Source organism: Phalacrocorax carbo, chromosome 1 (assembly GCF_963921805.1).
Source record: "Phalacrocorax carbo chromosome 1, bPhaCar2.1, whole genome shotgun sequence".
Classification (NCBI taxonomy): domain Eukaryota; kingdom Metazoa; phylum Chordata; class Aves; order Suliformes; family Phalacrocoracidae; genus Phalacrocorax; species Phalacrocorax carbo.
The window spans coordinates 151,765,127-151,791,817 of NC_087513.1; the positions used below are offsets into that span (position 1 = coordinate 151,765,127).

Genomic DNA, 26,691 nt, shown 5'->3' on the forward strand with positions numbered 1-26,691 from the left:
CCAAACAGCTTTGTATGGCGCTGCATGTGCAAAACATATTTTAAATGATACAGGTATGTAAGAATTTTACTTGTAAAAGCTTAACAGCCTGAAGTCAGGCTACATCTCCCATTTCGTCTCCTAGCCAGAAAAGACAATTTCCTTTCAAGAGCTCTGTCGCTTAAAAGACATGCTGACACTGAGATACTACTTCTTTTCAGTGAATCCAAGCTTGCCTTCTGCAGCACCTCTAGTGTCAGTTCATTTTCTAGGACTGCATAGCCTATTGCCACAATGTGCATAGAACAGCACATCTGTGTAGCCCATTGCTACAATAGGCTAGGCTAGAATTCCACACATTTTCAAAGTTAAGTAAGGATCTAGTCAAGTCAAGACTTGGAAGCGGTACTGCCAAAGAAAATCTAAAACCTTAGGAGTGATGTTCCCTTCTATTGTAAGCCCATGCACCGTGGACAGAGGCACTTACTGTTTGAGTGGTGTTTTTAATGACTCATGCATCAGAAGCCCTGACCATTTAGATCTTTCACAGAGTCCATGATATTTCTGCAGCACATTTCATAATCCGTAAGTTTTGATAATATTTAAATGCTTCCATTGAAATGAAACTTGATAACCCTGGTTGTTTAATCATACCTGAAAAACACCACAACTACTTAGAAGAGACATAAATTAATCCCGAAATGTTGCAATTCCTGTAAATACAAGGGATGGGAACTTGTCATATGTGAAATAATGGGAAAACAAAAAAATAACTTTGTATTATATAGATGCCTCCTGAACCACCTGCTTTAGCCATGTTACACCTGCTTCCTGTAATCACAATTAAATTTAAAAAAATAAATAGTCCATCTTTTTCTTCTTTGAGATCACAGCTTGGAGCTTTGGCACAGGACTATCTACAAAACTACGAGAACGACGGTTTGGTTTCATGTATGGAGGTTAATCCCTGATCCTTCTTTAAAAAAAAACAACAACAAACTTTTGAGGTATACAGCAAATGCAGTACTGCTGGGCTGGCATAAGATGAAAAGACGTGTAACAGTCCCCGTTTCCTTGACTCAGATTATGAAATACCTGCTTAAAAGCATACTTTGACAGCCAACCAGGACTTCTGTTTCTTTCAAACTTCTCCCTAGAATTGTTGGATTTGTCCACTTACTATGATGTCAAAGGATGTATTTGCCTTTGTTTTCTTCCTTCCTCCACCTTCACTTTTGCAAAAGGCAATGAAGTTCTTGGTCTTAGTTTGCCTAAATAATATCACTTCAAAGCACAAGTGTCAGAGGAAATATAATCCTTTCACTTCCCTGTATAGTAGATGTAGTTTTTAGCACTCATAGTATCCTGTGAGTACATCATCTTCCTCTTCTGCTTCATCAGTCACACTTTCTTGACACACGTATTCCGTAGTCCCACAGCTTCTCAGGGATCAGCATGAAGTTTGGTGATCTTGTGTAACCTTGTATAGCTTACAAGAGTAATCAAATACTAGCTGATTGGTAACTAGAAGAAAACTATGTAATAATTAGCAAGGCAATTTAGGGATCAACATAGGACCTAATATTTCTTTATACTTTAAGAAAATCTAAACCAAGACAAATCATATTAGCAGCTATTAAAAAAAAAGGGGGGGGAAGATGTTGCAATGGTTGCAAGAAATCTGAAGGTGTTACCAGTTATAGCATCTAGTGTGTTTTGCCATGCTTTTGCTCCAAAAAGTTTTTAAGCGCACCTAATCTGTTTTGGTGAGAGAAAGATGTTTTCCATGCTATTTCAAGGAATGATAATTACTCCTTTTCCAAACTGAGAAGGAAGGAGAACTTTGAATCATACCACACAGACATATTATAACATAACAACTTCTCAGCTGCAAGGACTTAGGGCAGCAACACCCTCACATGGACTTACCATCTAAAAGCAAATATTCACCTGGTGTGTACGGCATACTCTCACTATTGCAACAATAATATTTCTCTCATCCTGTTTCCAGGATGTCCTGAAGAAAGCCAAAGAAATCTCATGTGCCTGCTGGTAAACCCTTTTCTGTTCTTGCAGGATACTTTCAGACTGCTAGGAATCATGGCCCAAACCAGGGTTAACAAATATTGCCAAAACTGCAGCATCTTTAACTCCTTACTACTGCAAATCATGCTGAATGTGTAGTTTGAAAATACTTCTAAAGTATTAGATGTACTTAGTCACTCATAAGCAGATTTTGCCAAAAGCATTTTTTTAATGGAGAAATATTAGATATAGCCTAAGCAGCAGAGAATGTTCCCTTAGCCAGCACTCAAGTGATAAGTGACCCAAATGTGTCTCACTTGATACTTTAGTAAGCAAGCCTCCACAGAATAACAAAAATGTTAGATTTTGCCAACTGTATTTAATAAGATTTAATGCTCTGAGAAAATTATTATGAGAATTCTGCTTTCTAAATACTACAGCCTTGCAAAGAAGGGGAAGTCTTACAAATACGGAAAATAGAAAGATCAACTCTGAATAGAAAAAATGCATGCAAATTATAGGACCAATCTTCAGTGTGAGTTAAAAACTAATGGTGCAATCACACAACTTAAACACATAAGCTGAAGTGGACTTTCGCACAACCAAATCAAAGATTCTTCGCCACTGAAACCATCTGCTTTCAACCCTCCCTGTGCCGAAAAATACATATCTCAAAGCATGCCCCAAAGCTTTAACTGAAAAATCAACACACACAGGACCAGCTGCACAAGTACTTGGCAATTCTACTAAACAGAATGCCATTTTTGTGTGATATTTTGGAAGCAAGATAAGTTTTTAAACAACGCTTGATTTTACTCTTGATCTGAAAATTAAGATCACTTATAAAAAACAGTGAAGTGGCAAAATCTAATTGCTTATTGTACATACTATTCTGGAGAGAAATTATATTTCCTTTACTTGAGGAGGATTACCAATACACACAGGTACAGTACAAGCCTGCACAGCGCACTGCTTGAAACACTGGAAACAGGACTTTATGTTAATCACCCTGTTAGGCTGCAGTGCTAAAAATTGTGAGGTTGTCACAGAGTCGTTTGGGTTAGAAGGGACCTTCAAAGACCTAGTGCAACCCCCCTGCCACGGGCAGGAACATCTTTCACTAGATCAGGTTGCTAAAAGCCCCAACTAACCTGACCTTGAACACTTGTAGGGATGGGACATCCACAACTTCTCTGAGCAACCTGTTCCAGTGTCTTGCCATCATCATTGTAAAAAAAAAAAATTAAAAAAAATTCTTCCTTACATCCAACCTAAACCTACCCTCTTTCACTTTAAAACCAGCACGACTTGTCCTGTCACTGCAGGCCCTGGTAAAATGTCTTTCTTGACTTTTGTCATTCCAACAATATAGGGGATGGCTAGAATCACTTCTAACAAACAATGTATTTTATGGTACTCTGACACAAGCACATTTTTCCACAGAACTGTACGTCTACAAACTAATATTCTTAAAGGGGATATGAAGCATTTCACGGGTGTGAGAGAGAAGGAAGAGCTAAGCATTTGCTGAGCGGCTTCTATGAAGCTGGGTACTAGATTTCAGCTAAGACACACTTACATGCAGCTGTAAACTTCCCAGCTCCTGGGACTCTGACTACAGACGACTTACGAAGAAGAGGCTGCTGAGTTCATAACCAAACTGGCTGCCCCACCTTACCACCCAGATGACAAGAGTTGTTAACAAAGCAGCTCTTGAAGCACTGTGGCTTACTGCCCAATACCATTAAAAAGATGAAACCCATCACATGTCTCTCCAAAGCACTGCCAATATCTGCTTCAGGTAATACAGAGGCAGGATGTGGTTCAGTACGTCTCACGGGCAGCTAAGGAGTCCTTTAATGCAACAGAGTCAGGTCTGCTGCTCACATCCAGCATTTTGTAGGCAGCATGCTAGAGGTTTGGCAGGAGCCTCCCCTCCTTTGCTTTACGGGCCCCCATTTTCACCTCTTTTAGGTTTCAAATGAAGCACCTATTCATTATTCAAACTGAAAATTTGGCACATGACTGTAATGACAAATAAAATTCTGCTAAATAAAGCTTTGGCCTGCAAGCAAGGAGTTATTTTTGATGGAAACTTATTGTGCAAAACAAGTCAATGAAGACAATTTCTTGGATTTATTTCAGTGTCTCATCTGCAAAAAAACCCCATTAGATTCTGTTTCTGGAAGTGCAACAGTCTAACTGGATGTTACCCCTAATTTGCAAGGTTGTTTTGCTAGATTTTGAGTCCAAAGACTGACAGCTTTCTCTTAACAATCTGCCCTTTTGGGCATACAGGGAAAATACTTAAGCCTCCTGGAACAAAAAAAAAAACCAACTTCCCTATTTTGTGTGTGCCAAGTACAAAGTAGATGCATATTTAAAACGTTACTACTTGGTGTTTGTTAAGAGAAGCAATGGTCCATAAATTTCTGACGTGAAACACAAAATCCTTGCTTAGAACTTAAAACCAACAAACCCCCGTCATGTTCAAACTGAGAAGTGAATAGATACATTACTTCCTCTGAATTAGGTGACCATCACAATTTCTCTCATCTAACCGAGCATAAAAACAGAAAACAAGACTAATTACAGCGAAGCTGAACTTTGTTACAATTCCACAAATTTGGAACAAAGATTTATAAAAGCCAGGGTCTTCAAAAAGCACCATGAGTGCTCTTCGAATGTCAAAGACTTTGGGTCTTCTGCACAAAACATAAATGCAGTAAGGCTGCATTTTGAAGAGAAAAGCCATGTAAATAATCTGAGTATTTGATACTTAGAAAAGTGCCTGAGAAACAGCATCTATAAAAGCATTTGAGGAAACACACACATAAGGCTCCCTTCATTTCAGGGTAACACAGTTACGATGAGAGGCAGAATCTCTCATAGATCACATGCAGTGAAGAGGCTAAAGAGCAAACTTTGACCTTGAACCCAGTGGTGGGAAATCTCATCTGAAGGCTCATTTGACCTCACTGGATAGTCCGCTCTTTTGAGGCTGAAGGTAGGCTAAAATAAACAAAAAGCCAATTGAACAACAACAGAAAAAGTCACATCAGTAGTGTTTTTAACAGCAAATCCCCATATTAACATGGGTCTAGGTCCAAGTAATACCAGGTTTCAGTGACACCACTGAGGTGCTCTTCAGAAGTTTGGAGCATTTCTTTTAGTTTTTGAAGGACACTAACACTTACTAGAAAGGAGTGAATGTCTTTACTGAAACTCTGCACAGCAAAGGGATGAGAGGCAACAGTCAGATGCTGGAGCACGGGAAATTCCAGCTAAATGCAAGGGAAAAAATTCACCACGAGAAGAAACAAGCACTGGAACAGGCTGCCCAGAAAGGCTGAGCAATCTCCACCCTCGGAGATATACAAAACTCAGATGGACAAGCTTCCGAGAAACCTGCTTTAACTTTAACGTCAGTTTTGCTTGGAGCAAGAGGCTGGACTAGACAGCCTCCAGGGCCCCTTCCAACCGAAGTCTTCCTGTAATTCTGAAGGAATTCCCTGATGAGAAGCCCCCAAGCCCACCTCAAAATCCTGGGGGAAAAAAACAAGGAGAAAATTTCCAACACAAATTATCGTGGTCTTACAACAAATGAATGCATACAAATAAATTGTGTACTAAATTCAGTAGATTAGCTTTAAAAATGAAAATAGAATAGGGTAAAATTTAGTTATGTTAACACACCTGCTGAATGTCAGGCTAATAAAATCGTCTACAACCATATATTACATGGTATATCGATCCTCTGGAAAACACAATTATAACAAAAAAATAAAACTAAGGCAATAGCTTTTCCAAAGGTAAGAGGAAATATCCCAGAGTAATGACAAAGTAGCTCCGCTTTCTAAAAAGATCCAGCCAATAATTTGTTTCATAAGAACTGTTCACAACCCTCCAGAAGAGTCCCATGTCAACAACTAACAGCTTTGCAGGATGCAAAACTATCCCCTAGTAGCAGATTCCTTCCTGCTGCAGTACTATAGCTCTGAGAAGATCACATCATACCTGTCTCATAGGCAAACAAGCATAGTACTGACTTGCCTTGCTTTCCTCCTTTCAGATAAAGGTTTGGCATGTTCTTAACACCCGAGATGTAGCAAATTATGGCAATTCATCCACTGTACCATACGCTCCCTGACATGTGACTCCCCAGCGCTGCGTCTGACTCCAGCAGCTGAAGGGAGTCCACCTTCATTGCAAATAAGACTGAGAGCATCAGATTTTAAGGACACTCCCCTCAATTACAAACACACAGAGAAGACTTCTTCCGGGACTCCAGTCACCCTCTTTCCACACTTCCCCTACCTACAAAGAATACTATGACAACCTCCACAAGGGATCCTCTGTGGGGTCCTGTCCCTTGGAGAGAGCCTGCTAACTCCCGGGGACCCACAGCCACAGCGGGGCAGCGCTGCCTCCACACCCTGCTACTGCAACACCCGCATCGTGTCAGAAGCTTTTTAGCTTTGCAATGTACCTACAAGACAGGAGGTGCTTCCACCCCCATCTGGATGCTGAGAACCAGAACCAGCATTGCTCACAATTACCTGCACAGTCTTTAAGCAGAACAGAAACTCGAGTCCTGTGCCCATATCCTCTCTTTTCAGTTTATCCATGCTTTTTGCTATCTCCTTACCCTTGCTCCTGGGACATGGACTGACAAAGGAACTCCCCAGGAAGACAGTGTTTTCCTTGGAAATTTTCACAGGGTTGAGAATGGAAAAATGGGTATCTGACACCTCTCCTTCAGTTTCATTTTCTCCCCTCTGCTGACTGTAGACACCAAAAGATACCCGCACAGCACTCAAAAGGAAGAGGAGAGAACAGTGCCAGGGAAAGGGACAACCCCTCTACAGACTTTGAACACAAAATCTTTCGATAGATCTCTGGGAAGAGCTATCTCTGGCACACTGAACGTTACCACAAGAAGTGGCAGTCAACAGATGAAAATCAAGCCTTGGCAGTTGGCTAACAAAAACAGCCCTGCTCACTTATTTCTCAGTAATCAAATACAGGTTAAAACCGCCTGTTTAAAACTTGAGAACTTATACAAATAGTCCTGGCATGGCTACATATGCACCACCGTCATTTGACACAAAACACTCGCTGGTTCTGCAGTTTAAAACAGACATTCCCTCTCTCCTACAATAATCAGCCATTTCCTAAATCCACCCCTGCCTCTCAGCATGGACAAGGATGCACGTAAAGACCAAAAGTTGCTCAGACTGATTAATCCCTCCACACTTTCAATCTGGCTAGCCTCACCTTTCTTAAATCTTTCATTCATTCCTCCTAAGCAACATGCCTTTTGGTATTACCCCTAGTAGCACGGAGCACTACTGAGAAGCAGAGCACTCAGACTCACATGTTGATAATTTAATTAGTTATACTAATTAAAGATTAGTAAGAGGATCCACCCTCTAGTTAAAAGATCCACCCTTTACATACCTGTTTAATTTAAATTTGACATTTCAAAAGCAACAACGTTGGAAAGTTAGACACTGTTCCATCGACTCAATGCTCTTTCTCTGGTCCTCCTCTGCAACAGTCACACATACCAGAAGCAGAAAACAGAACTGGAAATGTGAATTCAAGCACGAGAATAAGGAGCAATTTTTGCTTGTCCCTATTTCACAAAACATGCTTTTAGTTTTGCAACGGACTGTAGCTGCACTATTAACAGCAAAGAATATCTCCACTGTTTCATTATATCTTAACAGAAACAAGATTCCTATAGAAAGCTTTGACTGAAGGAATTTAAGAAATAATGCGTTTTAGATTAACCCTCCTATACTAACAACTAGGGGATGCCACATTGTATCCTGCAAAAAAGAAACTATGCTTTTTCCCTACCTCAAATAGGGATCAGGATAAATTATGTATCTGATATTTACATAAAATGCAATTTATTGAAAATTAAAACCCACTACAATTCAGAAACAGCAGGACAGCTCTCTGCAACAGCAAATTGTCTTTGTAAGCTTTAGCAGCGGTTCCAATCGCCATAATCACTCCATGAGTGAATTCTGAACAAAGTCCTTTCTGTGTAAAATACAGGAATAGATTTAGTGGATACGTCTCATCTACTGAGAGATACATCTGCAAATAAAAGGATACACTGCAAATTTACACAAGGACAGAACACACACACCCCCGTAACAATAAACTGTATTTATATATGAATGTACACAAAAAGAATACAACTGCCTTTGCATTAAAACACACCCTGTTTTCCTCAGTAGGATAACGTTATCTGACAGAGTTCCTGCCTGATCTGCAATCAAGTAACTAAGAAAATTTGAAAAACTAGACACACCTGTGCTTTTCTTCAGAAGCCACAATTCAGCAATATCTTTGTAGAGCAAGGAGATCAGGCTTAAGGTCATGTTGCTTCTGATCGATTAAGTGCAAAATAGTTCCACAGACAGTGACCTATTTATCTGTGAGCCTGTCTTCAGTGCAAAATGAGAGCGCAAAACTCCATCTTTCAGTCAAAGCCAAGTCACCAGGGACACAATACCTTTCTTCAAATTACATGCAGAGCAACTGTGCCTGTCAGCAGGCTCCGAGGTCCTCGGAAGGGCTCGTTGGTTGCTGGTTACTTGTCGTCCTGCACAAAGCGCTGGCATGCAGTAGATGCAAGCTGTTTGCTTTAAATGTGAACACATTAAGTGTGAACACATGCACTGTTCAAACATTATCAGAGTAAGAATGCATTAAAAAATTAATCTCTTCCTACCACCCACCTTCTACTCCACACAGGGAAATAAACTATCCAAGGGACAAATGTCCTTTTCCAATGAACCTTTGGTTAGAAAGTCCCCCAGAAATGCATCCAGCATTTCCTATTTGTGGAGGAATTCTCACCAACATGTCTTTGGCAGAATCAAACTGGGGTGTTTTCCTTGGTGGTAAACCCATCAAGCACCTGTTCCCTATGAAAAAGCCTACGCAAAACAGCAGGAACTGCCAGAAGGACGTGTATTTTACTAATGTGACTTTTTAAGCTGAAATACATACAAACCTTATGAATAAGGCAATGGGAAATAAGGCAACAGATGATGAAATCACCTAGAACAAACGCATTCCATATGATCTTTCAGACACGAATGCTGAGCCATCTTGCTTTACTTGTTCCTTTAAAGTAATTGTCCAGTGACAGACTACCTGTTAATTAATACACTTGAGATTAGTTACCGGCCATCCAGACTCACTAATACAAGAATAAGACCATGAGCAGAAGTGACAGCAGCAACCATATGAAAACAAAGAGATCGTTTTTCTACACTTCACAGTGTTATAAGAACCCTTTCCCAGCAAACGGGGTCAAGGAATGAGGACAGTGAGGATAAAAAGCTTGGATTGATGGTTACATGTGTTCACAAAATCCCATTTGCAGATGGGGAAAAGCTCCATTTCTGCTTCAGCACCCCTGGCCATCAACCAATCCCATAAAAACAAAACCAAACAAACCCAGGTCACCCACAGACCACACCAGAGGTTATTTTCTGAATGCCCTGCATCTGTGTTCTCACCACTCATCTGCTGTGGGGCAGGAACTGTTGATAATCCCAAACCAGTCTGATGTATTATATCCACCATCTATACAAGCAGCTCTCTTCAGTATATGGCATTAAAATGTGACCTGAAGAATGTAATTGAGGTAATTTATTTGAAATTCTGCTATTTCATTTTGGGGGCCATTATATTTTGTACTATGTCAAAACACAAGAGTTTCCTAAGCAATATCGGATGTTTTTAATTAAAGGTAAATCTAAAAGAACTAACACTCCTTAGAAATGTTTTACTGAGCTCTTCTGTATTTTATGAGGTCATTAGTAGTATACTGGATTTTGAAGAGAGTTCAAAATTAGTGAATGAGTCTTCACACTGCTCCCACAAGCCATGTAAATACTCACACATGTGAAAGTCGAGACAGAGTAAGTGACCTGTCTTGGATCAGGTAACAGCATCTGTCGCAATGTCAGAAACAGGATCTACGTCTCGGCTCTAAGCCCATACTCCCTCCTTTCCAGGAGTGTCACCTAACAGCTCGGTGGAGGTACGTGCTCCTAGATCGGTATCTTGACTTGTAGTCCTCAGATAAAGATCACAATTCACAGCATTTTATTACTAGCTCTTCCGCTACAGTGTAGTTCCAGGAAGAACAGTCTCAGAGCAGCTAGAAACCCTATTACATATGATATACCATATGCAAATATACACACCGATATTCATTTCCTACTTAACAGCACCAAGATGGTCCCAAACATTGGCTAGTGAGTCCTCAGCAGTAGGTTTGGCGGACTAGATATGACTGTTAGCAGTAACAGCGGTTTGCTGTCACCTGCAACACAGCATGCTGAAAATTTAACTCTTGTTATCTGAAGCTTTATGCGATGATGGAGCAGCACAGGAGTGCTTTCCAATTACATAAGGAGAGGGAGAGGAAGTTCTATGGCCTTCCTTCAAAGATTAAAACCAAGCGTAAGAGCAGATATGCCCTTCTTGGGTGTCACACTCACCTACAAACATTCAGTACGATAAAGGAATCTGATACTTTGGCAAGCTGGCTACTTCCTTAAAAAAACCAAAACAAAAACCACAAAAAAATCCCATCAAACCACAAATGTAAGAGAGGAAAAAAACCACCTACAGCATGTTGGCTGTGCTTGCTCTCATTGTCAAGACAGAGAGGAAGTATAAATCCTCATATTAATCAACACTGCCTGTTCCAGAGCCCCTTCATATTGTACGTAACATGGACATCCACATCTCAACAGGCTTCTGCCTTCAGACTTCAGAGCAGAGGAAACATTGGAACAAGTTATTCAGGTAAAAACCAAGTACTAGCTTAACAATAATTTAATTTATTGGACTAGCGCAACAGATATATGTAATATCCATCCTCCAGGCTCCCACCTAGCTTGCTCCTTCCAGCCTTCAAACCTCCAAAACCCACAGTTACATATGTTTTTCCTGGACCACTCAAGATCTAATAATGACCATGGCTAAGAGCACCAAAATATCGCTTTGCTTGTTTCAACCCTACTATCCCTCAATATGTGTCAACTAGACAGACCTTCAACTCCCACTTTCAAGAACCAGAGTATTCTTACACTGAACAACACACATGATGAAATGGTACACGGAGCTAGCTCTCAGCCTGTGCTGTACAAGAGACTCGGAGCCTGCTCCCACTGTGCTGGAGGGACAGGAGTCCACAGAGAGTGTCTCTGAGGAAATGGGCTTCAGCTGCCTGGCTAAACAGTATTGCAGGCAAAGGTGATTTTTTTTTCCTAGCAGCTCCGTTCTGTGCAGAAAGCTTAAAATTTCACATTTTCACAGACTTGCTGTGAAGGAGAGTATGAATCAGCCTCCTGGGAAAAGAGGGCTCCAGCCAGTAACTGAGTGCCTTTTTATTTTAGCGCTCTATTTTGGAGTGTGTATCTGAGGGAAATGTTTGCTCCACGGTTACAATACCTGGTCTCCTTGCTGCGTGCTTCAGAGAACAGCAGTAAGAAAGAACAAATGAGTCGAAGCACAAAACCCTTCCCTGGCCTTCATGATCCCGCTTGAAATAAAACCAGAGAGGAAAACTGTGGTATGTGGGCACGCATGTCAGCAACAAGACTTAGGGGCAAATTTAAGCTTTATTAAAACACACAGCAACAGCCCTCCTGAGGACATCTGTGTGGGCACACATGTATATATTTGTAAATGCAGGGAAATTAATTTCAACTCCTCTCATGCTCTGCGCTCAGGTTAAGCTCTCCCTGCCACCTCAGCATGGGCTGTGAGTGACGTACTCGAGCCCACAGAGCAGAGAAAAATGCTGTGGGAGAAGCCGTTAAAGGAGGCACGCAAAGTCAATTGAGGTAAAAAGCTGTGTCATCTTAGTTTTATGAAACCCAGAGGAGGAAGCTATCACTGCGGCTTAAATACACAAGATACTGCGCCTGCTTAATAAAGCGTGTGCAAGTGTGCAGCATGAGGGTGGCAATGTTCATGCTAAAGGATACTAAAGTTTGGCAAGTACAGCATTATAATTATTAAATGTATTTTTCCTTTGGGGTGCTGTACCTAGCAAAAAGCACATCAATATAATGATGTGGCACTTTGTGGGATTCAGCATGACAAAAGTAATCCTTATAGGATCATCTTTAGCATAATGTAAATGTACACTCTCTAAAAACCCTAGCAAAATACACCTAACTCACACCTGTAACTGCAGAATTAATAACTGGGTGGAGTTCTGAAGATGTTGAGCAATTTGACGCATCATCTATTGGCATCTCATTTAGGATACTGGACTATTTAAAAATCCGATTCATTGTCTCCTAATCCTTCTTGATTTTTTTTCAAAGAATGAATGAAAAAAAGGTTTCATTCTTTGTAAAGTCATCAAGCACTCAAAACTGCTAATTCTGTCTGGTTTACATTAAAAGATTCCAAAGCACTGGAGTTTATATACACATTATAGATCATACACACACACACACACACACACGTGTTTGTATAAATCCATTACATAAAGCAGCTTGTCTTATCTCCACACAGCCAAAAAACTAACCCATTTTGAAATTCCTTTGGCAGTTTTCAACTCAGATGCTAAGTCATCAAAACAGTCCCTGTATCATACCCAAACCTAAGTTTATGCAAGCACAAGCAATCAAAACTCGTGGTCAGAGAAAACCAATAAAAGCTGCCATCCATAAAGACAGTCTCTACTTCCATGAAAATGAGCATGCTGGTAATACCAATAGTTGCTGGAGCACTTCAAAGTGAAGGATGCTGTTCAATTAATAGGATGAACCCAGCAGTCTTTCAAAAAGATATTGCCAGGAAGAAACATAAGACAAGCTACTGAGGAATTATATCTTAACAGTACACTTTGCACTGTAAGACAGTAATAAACTTCAAAGCTTTGAAGATCACCCCTCCCTTATACCACGTATCCGGAAAGTAAAATAAAAAGCAAAAGAAGACTTCTGTAATTTTTAAGGAAGTGTAACGCGCCATCAGGGATGGCACTTCTCCGACCTTGTGACTACACTTAAAGTTTCTCCCCAAAAACATGACAGAAGCCTGGCCACTGAATGCCGTTATCACACATCTGTTTCCACTTCTAATTTCAAAATTGTATCTTTTTGGTGTTCTGTCAACTGAATTTCAATCACTTTGTTATTTTTCTTTTCACACGTCCTTTCTAAACACGCTCCCACAAGTAAACATAGGCCTCTCTTTCACCATCCTGCAGGATTTACTGAGGTTTCTCATTTCAAAGAGACAAAAACCTGGATTTTTCTTCAGGTAGAGCTTAATCACACAGGAGTTAGTAATAAAACACATCATCCTGCAGTATTTGGTGACCGTTCCATCTGTCCACAGCTGTAAAAGCCAACAAAGAAATGGATGTGACCTTTTTCACAAGCAGCAGTGCCTGCCACGAGATGTGGCTACTCTAACTGCATTGGGGTGAGGAAAAGAGGACTCCTGGCTCTGCGCTGAAGTCGTCTGCAGCCGTATTCAAAATTCAGTAGATGGGAGACTGCAGTCCAGTAATAACTTAAAACTGTAATTAAAGGTGGAAATCAAATTACCACTGGCATTAGATAGAAGGTAGGACTAAAATTCAGGAAAATCAAGAGGATGTGATCCAGTTTTGTAGCAGCAGTTGGATTAAAGGAGCAAGTGGAGTAGATATGAGGAAAAAAAGGATGTGAAGGTTAGTGGCAAAGGATAACCCATCAGGGAGCAAAGAGAACAGAAACAGGTGTTGACAGCAGCAGAGGAACTGAACTCTGGAAAGGAAAACCAGGTTTATTTTGTACTCTGAAACTATATATATTATTAAAAACATTACTCCAGAAAGCAAGGAAAAGCAACACAGACCATTACAACAAATGAAGTGTTGTGCCACAATCACAACTATATTTATAACCAAAATATAAAATAAAACTTTATCAGCAAAAGGAAACCCTTTTTATGACTCTTAAAGTACACAGAATCCCTTTTTCCAGATTAACAAGATACTCAGGAAGAGTAACCAAAGCTCATTTTCCACTGATCTAGAAGAAAAAGAACAGAAAACACGCTTAGACTAGCTTCTTCTGAAGAGCCAACCCAGAGAACTGTTGCAGGTTCTGGACAGAAATTCACTTCCTTCCAAGGAAGAAAAACTCACTGCAATAAGAGAACAAACTACCTTATCCCTGGTGCTTAGCCGTGTGATATTCTTGGTTAAATTTAGTCAATGGAGAAAAATGAAAGCTCACACTGCTTGCTCTCTGTAGAAGGCATGACATACAATCACACCTGACCTTTTTACTTTGTAGATGCAGGATTTCTAAGAAAACATTATTGTATCATTTAATAAAAGGCAGTGACCCCTTTAATAAAACACTTCTTAGGAAAAAAAAAATCTAACCCTGCAAAGAGCTGTTGTAACATCCATAAACAACTGCAGCAAAGATACACAGCAGCTGTAACTGTGTCCTGTTTCCAGTCTCTCGGAAGCCAACAGGAAACTTACAACCTTACCTGATTGGAAAAGCAGCCAGTCCCTGACTTTTTAATCAACCTAAAGCAATAGACATTTTCCTTCTTTTCCAGTTTCCTGGGATGCTTCCTGGCCTGTTCAGGATAACAGTATGGAGACCAAGCTTTTTAACAGCAGCATTACCTTCATTTTCCACATTAAATATTGCTACTTGCCCTATTACTGTATTTACCTTCGGCCTAGGTGTGACAGCTCAGGCAGAGTTCTGGATTCAAACAACAAAACCACTCCTCTGCCAAGGGTAGTTTGTTAGCATTAGCCTTCAACTTCAGAAGGCAGGATTTTTCAGCACACCTCAAAACCTTCACACTATTTTGAGATGTGCAGTAACAAAAATAGATGCACCAGCCATGCAAGAGATGTAATCATGCAAACCTTTAGCTAACAAGAAGGAAAGACCTATAAAAATTTGGCAAGCCACCATATCCACCTCCTAATCTCCACTGATTAGGACTTTGCAATTAACAGAAAGCAAAACTTGCTGAGTCCCCCCTTTTGCAGTTCTGGGGTGATACCTCAGCCTCCAAAAGCATTTGAAACAGTTTTGTGTTTCTCCTCCTTTCCATAAGAAGAACAAAGACATAAAGAAGGATGAAATGAAGGCCAAAGAGCAAATTCCACTTTTTCTGACACATGCAGCAGCTGAACTAATGCCCATGAATCTCACAGGAGTGCAAGACAACACAGACACAACCCCCAGCCGTTCTTTCTGCTCATCCTCTTGTTGCCTTTGTGAAAACAGGCGTTTAGTTTTCGTCAGCTCCTGTCTTACCAAGTACACACCTGATTAGTTGAACATAATTTTAACTTAGTTTTTACTCATAGTTTCATTAAGAGAAAAGCATAGGGCAAGCAGATCAAAGGTGAGGGCGCTCTTTGTTGTTCCCTACACTACGGTGGCAGCAAATAAGACTCCTTCAATTAAACTCTCATCCTGCAGCCAATCTTTGAAGTACTTAACAGCGTCTTTTTAACAGGACATATTTTACGCCCTTGGTCAAAAGCCTCCCTCTCCCCTTATTCAAACACAGAACTCCCTGTGACTGCTCCTGTTTTGATCCCCACGCTACGGCAGTTTACCCAATACTGAATACATATACACACCTTTTCAGGACACCGAATGCACAATACCAAGCATAACATATATGGATATTCAGACAATTTGAAGGATCAGCAAAGATCCAAAGATACTGCTCAGACAAAGAGAGCAACAGCAAAGTAACATTAAAAGTATTCCTGCTCCCCAATGAGGATTTGCTTGCTGCACTACATTTTGGAGGGAAACTTCAGGGCAAGAAATCAGATTTCTGTTTAATAAATATTTTTACAGAGTTCTTCCAAGCACTTGGGGAAGTAAGGTGTAAGGGTCCCCCAAAATACTCCATTTTTTTCCCATCCTGAGATTCTGGGAATGTTTTCTAGCAGCTCTCAGGAATTTCTTTGGAATTTCATTGGAATTTCTTTTCCTGGACTACAAACAAATTTGATGCAGTTTACATATAAGATGCATTCAAGTCCCTAGTGTTAGCTGCATATAATTCCTTAGAACAGAGAAAAAAAATCCACATCTTTTTAATCTCCCTAGTTTATTAGCTAGTGAAAAAACCAGCAGTTCAACTACAAATAAGCAAGAGCAGACAAGTATATCAGTCTCCACAAATGAACAAGAAAACCCTGTAACTTCACTAAGCTTACTTCATGTTTTCTTCTTCAGGCAAGAGGATGAAGCTCTCACTGTACCTGAGTGGAAGGAAAAGACACGCAGCTCTATCATCAGCCTGCCCAAAAAAGCAACATGCATCTGGCACCTCCTGGCAGCTGACCGGTATTCAGCTTCAGCCAGCCCAGCTGGGGCGGATTTGCAAGCATTTAAAGATTCACAGGTGCAGCCACCAGCAGTTAGCTGACAAAGAGTTTGTGCAAATACTCCTTTTGCAAGCAGGTCTTCAGATGAAGCACGATGCTATAAACCAGAAACCAAGGTTTCTCCTGAAGCCTAAACACTGAGAAATCGGCTCAGACCTCATGTCTTTGTATAAGCCTGCTTCCACCTGTAGCAGCAGTTCCACTGAAGTTACTGCCTCCCACGCAACAGTGGAGATTAGGAGCTAATCAATATATTCCTGGTGTGCTCCACAATTTGGCAAACTGTAACCCAAAGTCTACTTTGTCACACTTTCTCTGTTCTTATAGTATTGTTTTATACTGTATTGCCTCCCCTCACTTGCTTAACTGTTGGTATTGTGCTCTAAAACATGCTTTCAGTCTCTGAAGCATTGATGTTGTTTGCAGATACCAACAGCAACCTCTGTTTTTTTCCTTTCTAAAATAAACATAGTCACCTAGAGGAAATTGTTTTAAAAAATTTAAACTATTCAAGAGGGAACAAGCCCATTGTTTGGAGACGAGACTTCAGGGCAGCAGAGCACTACCAGGACTGTGTTGCAGAGCATCTGTAAAAACCCTGCGGACCATGAGGGTTTGAGGTTGGCGTGTGCTGGGACAGGGAGAGTGGGGACAGAGCATTCTCATTGTTTAAATGTAAACAATAATAATAACAGGTTCTCGTAACTGAGAGGAGGAAGCAATCTAATGTGGAAAACAGTTGTTATTACTCTGTTTATGACCCCCGTTCCCGAAAATTATGCTGGGTTACTCTGTAATGCTGAAGGGGCCTAAACTGAGGTGACCTGAAATTGGGTGAATGGCTTAAAACCGATCTGATAAGATGGGCCTGGGAATACCTTTCCTCTTTTTTGTACTGGCAGCATGCCAGAGTGGAAAATACTGGGTGGAGGACCCATAACTCTTGTGCCCGTAAGAGCTTTATCCTCAAACCCCCAGACAAATTCCAATTGTTTAAGCAGTAAACTGGATTCATTGCCAAACAGTGGCCCAGGCACCTTCAGGAAGAAAGCTGATACCTGAGTCCAAGGGCATGATCCTCAAACCAACCTCTTAACATCTCAAAACTTGAAGGTTTATTAGAAATTTTTCCAACACAACTGAGGTTCTCTGCATACAGTCTCATCTATATTTAGGCAATTTAATATAGAAAGAAATTCCAAGAGCCAGGCCAAAACACCAAGTCCTTCCTTTGGCAAACAGGCTTTGTTCAGGGCCACTGGGACAGCTCTTATGTTTTTAAGCTCTAATATTAAAGGTTGGTACCATCAAACCTCCTCTAACGCTTTCAGTGAGAATGGCAGCAGAGGTTGGTTTCATGCTGAAGTGCAGGTGCACATTACTCGTGCTTGGAGCACACTAATCAGACCAGGGCACTTCACGGGACGCAAGCAGAGGATCCCCTCGCTTAAGGATGCACTGCAGTTTAGGGTGGCAAATCTGTCATTCCCAGAAGGATTTTGGGGGCACTGCAAAAACTGTACTCACAAAGCAGCGATACCTAGGGACCCAAAGGACCAAGCGAGGACTCTGAGGGTCCCAATTTTTGGCTGACGTACGCTTCTTCCATTTATATCATTCTGCGTCTTAGAGCCTTGGCAGCTCATATGATGCTTAAGTAACACAGTACAGCCAGTCACCTAAGCCAAAGCAGCTCCTCTCTCAAACTGCAAAAAACACTAGTCCCTTTGTTTGACAACGTAAATCTTAAAAGTTCCAGTCACACTCAGAAAAAAATAGCAATCTCCCCTCAGGCTATCTTAAATAGACATTTTGTCTTGCCATTTAAGTTAAAAGATGACTAAATCTATATTTTATTTCTCTGATGCCTTTGCTGCCATAGCGCATTCGGATGTGTCCATTTGTGAAGTGTTACAAGATTTCATCACAAGCAATGTATATACTTCATTCAGTCAAAGGAGGTATGTTTTCATGAAATATTAAGTTAGCACTCTTTAGTGCTACTCAGCACGCATATCTGGGGACTGTCACATCTTATCTGATTCAAGCAAAAAATCACATTTCTGTAAGCAAAGCATAGCATAGCATAAAATGTTTCTGTTTTACTGACGTTAGAAAATTTTGCTTCTCACCTTTGAAATAATTTCTAATTAAAAGGAAAACACTGAAAAAACTCCATAGCTTGGGGTTTTTTCTTCAAGGAACCCATACCTAAAACAATTCCATAAAGTCACACGACAACATCTGCAGAATTTATTATTACAACTTACCTTGCAGACAAAGAGCATAATTTTCAACAGCTGGAAGTCAGAAAAAAATCAGAGAAGGAACAAGGTCAACTGTTATCAACCAAAAGGGGAAAGGTTTACACTGAAGAAGGTAGTAGGCACCACCTGTACTTGCACCTGAAGTCCCTGAATAATCTTGCATAGCAATTGTGGTAGATGATACAGAGACAGATAGCAAAACACTATCTATGACCCACATGCACAGTCCAGTTAAACGGTCTGAACACACTGTTGGAGTCCTAGAGGTTTAGATGGTAGAAGCTAGAGAGTTTGAAAGTGAGCTGAAGGAGAGGTGTGTGGCTCAGGGCTCCCAAGAAGGACATATTCTGAGTTTCTTTTTAAAAAACCCAGCTATGACATGCAGTATTGGAAAGGTAAAGCTTCTCTAATGTAAAAGGATAGAGGCATTATCTTGAATCCTTCGTTTCACATGCTCGCTCTCTTTAAAAACAACTTACCTACTGATCCCTATCAATTTTCTCATATACACCTTTGGAATCCACCAAAGATGGTAAGAATTAAATAATAGTTTAAAACAGAGAAAATGCTTGTTTTTTAATCACGAAGGTATAGGAATTAAAGACTAATTCTGCTTTTTGTAGACTCACTGCATGAAACAAGTTGCTTGTGTTTCATGAAAGCTTATGACTTTCACCCTGAAGAAGAAAAGGAGGGAAATATGGAATGCATCTTTCCTTCAAACAAAAGCTGAAAAGCAAGCATCTCCTTCCCCAAAAGCCAATGGACGCATGAAAAAGTTCTTCAACTAGCCCTCTGACATATATTCATATAAACTATAAGTCACATACTGTGGAGACTTCTAAAGTGATGTCTCAGAGAAGTAAGTCAAAAGATGGAATCATTCAGAAAATTAGTCATGACTAATGCAACTAAGCAACTATGTTAAGACTGTCCATCTGAAACTCCTAATGATTTTCAGAATACAGCCCCATCCAGATTAAGATTACTGTACGTAATTCACAAATCATAAGAGTGACTGTAATCCAGGACAACTTTAAGATAAATTGTCACCAGTATTGTACCACTCACAATTTTCAAAAGCATACTCTTGATTAACCACCCACATGTGAAATTACAGGATCATTCCCTCCCAACTGCCCCACCAACTGCTACGTGTTCATTAAGTGGACAAAACTCCTTACTAAAAGACAACTGTAAGCTACTCCCAACTGAGACCTTCAAGGTCTTCTTCCAACTCGGTCCCTGGGCCTACTTTTTTGTGGCCTCTATTTACAAAAGTTCCAAAATCGACTAGAAACTTTGAAATGAGAAATAAATGTAAGTCTGATTAAAATAATTAGATGAGGATGAGACTCTCTGCATGCTGATGGCAGTGCAGGTGGAAAAACCTCGCATTTTTTCTACCTGGGGATAAGAAGGGATAAGAAGCAGCAGCCCCTACGGAAGATTCCCATAGGGTCCTCCAGTTAGTTCTTTGGCCTCTCTCCAAAAGGAAAGAATGAACCTATCCAACAGCCCAGTCCCTCACCCCGAACTGTGTGCAAATTGGCAAACTCACAATCAATTACACCAACGACTGCTGACAGCTACTAAAGAAAAGTAAACGTGAAAACTAAGACCGTCAGCAGCCCTTGTCCATTATTTTCAGAAAAAACACCAACCGACAAGATTGAGGAAGATTTCACGCCATACTCGAGCCAAAGTGCAAGAAAGTGAAGTTGTGTGTGAAGTTGGATTATGTGCTGACTAAACCAGAATCTCTTTTGGTTTTTTTTTTAAATCACTGAACAAGAAATGAAACACACAGAAGTAGCGCTGGTCTTCGCTTCCTGCTTTGGAAGAAGAAATAGTGGCTCTGAAATAAGGTTTAAAAAAAAATACAAGAGCTAGCTTCAATCAGGAAGTGCTGGAAATCTTACAACAAACTTTGATCCTTTGTTCAATCTTTTCAGGTTAGCTTAACCTTTGAGGTTAATTTGAAGATCATGTGGGATTTTGTTAAACACTACAAGCACCCACAGTAAAAGGAAGTAGTGCAGGACATCTTATTGAGTACAACTAAACAGATTGCAACAGCACATGAGATTGGAAAATTCTTGAAAGAACAATGAAGAAGATAAGGGGAGTAAATAAAGTTACATCCTGGCTCCAGGACTGGTTCTGCCCAAAAAGTAAACACCTTCTTTTTGAAAGTTCTACATATGGAAAAGCAAAAACACGCTAAAAGCACAGCAAGTCATTTTTTACTCTAAAGTACTGAAGCAAAGTATCTCTGCTTATTCATCAAGGACCCTTGAAGTTCTTTTTTTCACTACTGCATTACTTTTTCCAATGTCCTTTCCTCACAAAGGCATATATTCTTCAGCTGCCATGAAATCAGGAAAAATACAACTTCCTACTAGCTCACTGCATACTATGGCATTAAGGCCACATATGCTAGTGCCTCTAATTAAACAGGCTTTTAAAATAGCACTAATGGTCAGGAAGACATTCTTCCCCATTTCAAGAGTCGCAGGCACAGTCAGATTTTGTTTTCTGAGGATTCATTTTACATGTGTTGAAGTAACACAGCTATTTTTGAACTTTTTTCCTCCATTCACATGTGTAACCCTTAACATCACATGACAACCCTGAGAAAAGGTCTGTTCCTTGTAAGAAGACTCATAGACAGCTTAAATCTTAGCAAACAGGGACAAACAAAAAATCATAGGCAGAGGCTGGGGAAGTCCGAGGGGCAAGGAAGCAGGCTCAGGTTCAGAGTCAGTGGATCTATTAGAACAGGAGCCTAGAGACAAGGCCTTGCATTGCCCTTAATTCTGTGCGCATGCCTCTCTCTAAATGGAAAGATTCTTGAACGCCCTTGTTTTCTTGGAGGAATCGTCATCCAGGGGAATAAAAGTGGTGGCCTGTATGTTAGTATCCCAGAGCCTACATATTCCTTCATTATCATGCACAGAGCTGGACAAATAACATCTTTTCCCCCCAAATTGAATAAGGCACCGAAAGTTCTAAAATACTAACTTTTATAACATTGTAATTTAGAATATTGTAATCTTATACCGTTTAAAAAGGAATTCAAATAACCTTTTAACACAAGAAATGGGGAACAATAAGCAATTTCAGGGATCTTGAGTGGGACTACTCTCAGAAATCTGCTGATAATGCCATCCATTTTAGATACTTCTACTTTCTATTACGGCATGCATCTTAACGAGATTGTAAAATACACCCCTTAATGCTTTTTCTTCACTTTTACTTTTTAACACAAAGAATGAAGATTTTAAAATTTCAAAACTGCCTAAATTTAAAATTTCATTAAAAAACAGTTTAAAAAGGAGGCTGAAGTCCCACAGTTTTATAGGACAAGTCAATAGAGACACCTAAGTGAAGGAAGAAAAGCTACATTTGCCACTGTTGCTGAACTGGTATCTCTGAACAGTAACAACCTCTTTATAATAAAACATACACTGAACACATTGCAGCTGCAGAAACTGCCCTATAAACTTGTGCGATGATGCTCCAAAACTGATTCCTGAGGGGAAAGAGCAGCTCATTCTCGGTGGACTTCCTGCTTGGGAACTTTTGTAGCAGCTGTGACTGTTTTTGCTGATGTGCTCACCTTTCACTGAGTAACTTGGCTGAGCCCGATAAATCATTTAATTTTAAGCACATCACAGATATTAAATGGTAACAAGTTGGGAGTGGGGATGCTATTTGAGAGAAAAGAAAGTTCTAGAAAAACCTTACATGAAAATTTAGATCCTAAAATATCTAATATTTTACTTCTTCAGAAAAGGAGATTTAAAATAAAACCTGAACAACACCACCCACCAGCCAAGACTCTTCCAACAATGTCCATCCTGTGAACAGAGTGTATTTTCAAGAACCAATGAGCTAGCAAAATTTGTAGTAGTAAGACTCTTGAAATGCATGCTTTTTTGGCACACATAAAACGTGGAGTTCAAAATGCTTCCAAGAACACGTCCCAAAACACACACCTTACACGCTCCTGACTTAGCAGACTGCACAAATCTGTTTACATTTCCAAGATCTAGGAGTTATTATAAAGTTAAGCCAACTTACCCTGCACCACAGAATCCAGCCACGAACACCATTCTGAGAAAAAATAATAGCTCTTCATTTCTGCTACAGAAATTCCTCTCTGATTCATTGTCAGAGAAGAAAAATGTCCACTTTTCCCTTCCTCTGCTCAGAACAAACTACCCTGAGAAGGTAAGAGCTGTCATATTAATTGAACTTTGTTCCATAAATGCAACAGGTGGCACAAGGTGACTTTACAAAATATTTTCCTCCAGTAATGCCATTGTTCTTGTAATTATCTCTTTAATTATAGTGTTCTCCCCTCCCACCCTGAATATTTACAGACTGCTGATATACCCAGTGTCTGATACAGTATATCTAGGCTATAGGCTGAAGTCCTAAGCATATTTTCACTCATGTTAGGCTTTAACAAGGCAAAGCAAAGCTGCTTCTCACTCAGATATTCACAACACTATCTGGAACTAGTTGTATGGATTTGCTCACTCACAGGGGCAATATTTCAGTGCAGTTTATCACCTTTGCTGTGCATTCACACTCTCATCCAATTTTGTGCTGGAAAAAGTGCAAGGCCATTTCCAGCAGGACAAGTAATGGAAGTCTTAAGCATGGAAATCCCAAATCTCAAATAAATCCCATTTCAACACGTTCATCCAGCCAGCAAATGAAGGTGTAAATGCAGCAAACAATAAACACAGCCTACACACCTGGACCTAACAGTAATAAAGTTGTAGCGGCAGACTTCAACACTGACCAGAAATCTCAGTGTTTGCACACACTCCAGGCAGGCTTTGGCTACGTTAAAGCCTTCAGGTACTTAACATATGTCTGCTATATTCATACATTCAGTCTGACATTTCCTGCATCCATGCATTTTGCTATCCTGCCTGTAAGCTAACACCCTCTCCCCATACAAGAATGCCCAATATCCAACAAAAATACTTATACAGCTCCAGGATAAGATGCATCATATCTCCATCCCCTCAGCGGACATGGAAGATGCAAGAGTGCTCTTCCTCTAGGCTCCTCTTCACTATTTGTGAAGGTCATGGATTAACCGAGCTTTGTCTGACTCTTTCACTACAAAAGTCTATTAGTGTTAAGACACCCACATTACAGTGCTGCCTCACTGTACCTTGTCACAGAATTTCTTTGGATTGGATTGGAAGGACCTTAGGACACAGACAGTCTCCTCATCCATCCATTCATTACATGCCTAGAGCATACAAACAAAACCAAACTGCCTCAGAGCTTCAGTCATCTCATCAGAAAACCAACCTGAATCCAGTGTCAAAAGATGCAGACTACAGGATGTCTCCAAGGATACTCCCCATCTATACTAAGCACAGCACAGGCTGAAGACTGATGTCTCTGGATTATCCACTTGCCAGACTTGTTTTACAGCTCTCTGTTCAAGCTGACCTACCATTCCCGTTTGCTTAGAGAATGTGAGAAGAGGGAGAATCTCAAAGGACGATCTGTGAGCCCCATGCCAGGAAGCCCATCACAAAGGGCCACAGCAGGTCAACACCCCGGAAAATCTCCCCTGCTGATGGGAGACAGGTGTCCCCGCAGAAAACTGCTTGAAGCCATGGCTTTCCAGAGCTGAAACCCTTCACAAACTCTACAACTGCTGTCCCACCTGCCTGCAATCAGAGACACAGAACCACACAGAAGATGCACAGTCAGAGATGGGTACAGAAACCGTGGTGCTGTCTCACACAAGCCTGGCCGTATCAGCCTGGGCCCTGCCTGCCCAGGCAGGAGGGCCCACATGGCACCCGGTCCCAAACCTCTGTGTTCCAATGAGCAAGTGTCACCAGAGCCAGGGCTCAACCAGGGTGAGGCGATAAATGCAAAGCAGCCTGCCCTGGGTAAAAGGCACCCGCAGAGAGCAGCGCAATGACGATTAGGCCAAGGAGGACAAATCCAACTGTCCACAAGCTGTAAGTACATAAAGACTGCTTTGTTAATATGAAAATAAAACAGAGGTGGATTTGATGTAGCAGGAAGACTCTGGAAGCCAGCCCAGCTTCCCTCAATAAGGTAAATAAGGTAACGCAAAATCAATATACTAACTAGGACATTTATTGTTGATGTGAAGATTTCTATATTCTATATTAAAGAATTTAAACGCCGGGAAAGGGTGAAGTTACAGTGAGCAAACCTCCTCTTGGCAATTTCCAGAGCTGCTAATGAAGAGAGAACAAAGCTCTGTGAGACCTGGGACGACAGGACAGAGTGGCTTAATTTTGTCACAAGGAGAAGAGAGATGCATACATCACGGGATTCACAGAATCACAAGAATGTTTACTTTAGAAATACATGCTTGCCACAATTGCAATTTTACCCAGCACAGATACAGGACAGAAATGTTCCCAGGCTGCAGTACCTGCTCCCTTTCACAATCTATACCCTTGATCCACCTTCTGTGCAAAATTTCACCTGGAAGTGACACTGAATGCTAATTGAGATCTGCCATCAGGAAGGCGAGTAAACTTTTTATCAGTTCAAAATGACTTTGACAAAAACAATGGAATAATCCTTACTGGACATCAAAGATTAGCACTAGAAATATATAATTGCTTTCCTACTGTCAACATAAAATGGGTAACAGGAAGGAAAGGAAACAGAATTTTTGCATATATGAAGACTTCAAACAAAAAAGGCTGCAACACAATCAAAAGGAGTTTGGGAATAATAATAAAGATGGGTGGGAGAGAAGACAGCCAGTTTCCTATAGAACCATACAGTTTTCTGGCTATACACACCTATAAATAGTGAAAGGAACCTGTAAGAAAGGGATGACTGTATAGCACTACAAGATTTATATTAAGGATCTGAGTCTGAAGGAATTTAGGCTAAAGTGAAAAAACTATCTACGTCAGAATATGTTCACTATGTTAAATTCGTGTTTTTCTCCTATGCAGTCAAGGCTTTTCCTATACTTGGAATTAGCTCCAATCCATTCACTAAAAAATTATCCGAGGGCTGGAGCACCTCTCCTACAAGGACAGGCTGAGAGAGTTCAGCCTGGAGAAGAGAAGGCTGCGGAGAGACCTTATTGCGGCCTTTCAGTACTTAAAGGGGGACTATAGGACAGGACAAGGGGTAATGGCTTTAAACTAAAGGAGGGTAGATTTAGATGGGATATAAGGAAGAAAAGTTTTACAATGAGGGTGGTGAAACACTGGCACAGGTTGCCCAGAGAGGCGGTAAATGCCCCATCCCTGCAAACATTCAAGGCCAGGCTGGACGGGGCCCAGAGCAACCTGGTCTAGCTGAAGGTGTCCCTGCTCACTGCAAGGGGGTTGGACTAGGCGACCTCTACAGGTCCCTGCCAACCCAAACCATTCTATGATTCTATGGTTCTATGAATGGCCAGCAGGTGCCCGCAACTCAGAAGTACATAAATGTTATAAAATAATTGGTGCAAGTGGTAACTTTTACGGCTACATTTTGAACTTGACAGCAGTGTGATTACCAAGTGATGGTTGAATCCTAAAGAAAGGTAAGAGTGAAATTTGAAGAGGCCTTGTTTTGCGTTGCTTTCTAAGATTTCAACCCATGTGCTTAAAATACAACTAAATGTTTCCTGACTTTACTGTGATTAGCAGCAATTAACATAAAAACTGTTTCTAGTCTGAGCTGAATGGAATTAATCGTTAAATCCTGGTAATTTATTAGTTAGCACTCCTAAAGGTAACAAACCTTGGCCTCATGAATGCCCAGAACTGATAAATCAGGAAAAGCTAAATCTTTACATTTCAGAAGTTACAAAAAAAGAAGTTAAAAAAAAAACCATTACAATTTTCTTTCCAAACAAAGCAGATGACAAAAGACTCAGTGAGCACATTTTAAAAAGGCGTGACCAAAAGGAACCACTACAGAGGCATTTTTCTCTTCCTGGTTTTTTTT

At 40.6% G+C, this 26,691-nt stretch overlaps 1 protein-coding gene across 10 annotated transcripts in view; it reads right to left on the bottom strand.

Moving 5' to 3' along the window:
* The window catches only part of MCF2L (MCF.2 cell line derived transforming sequence like), a 164,689-nt gene that overhangs the window by 74,115 nt on the left and 63,883 nt on the right, over positions 1-26,691 (bottom strand). The gene's annotated exons all lie outside the window — the stretch shown is intronic.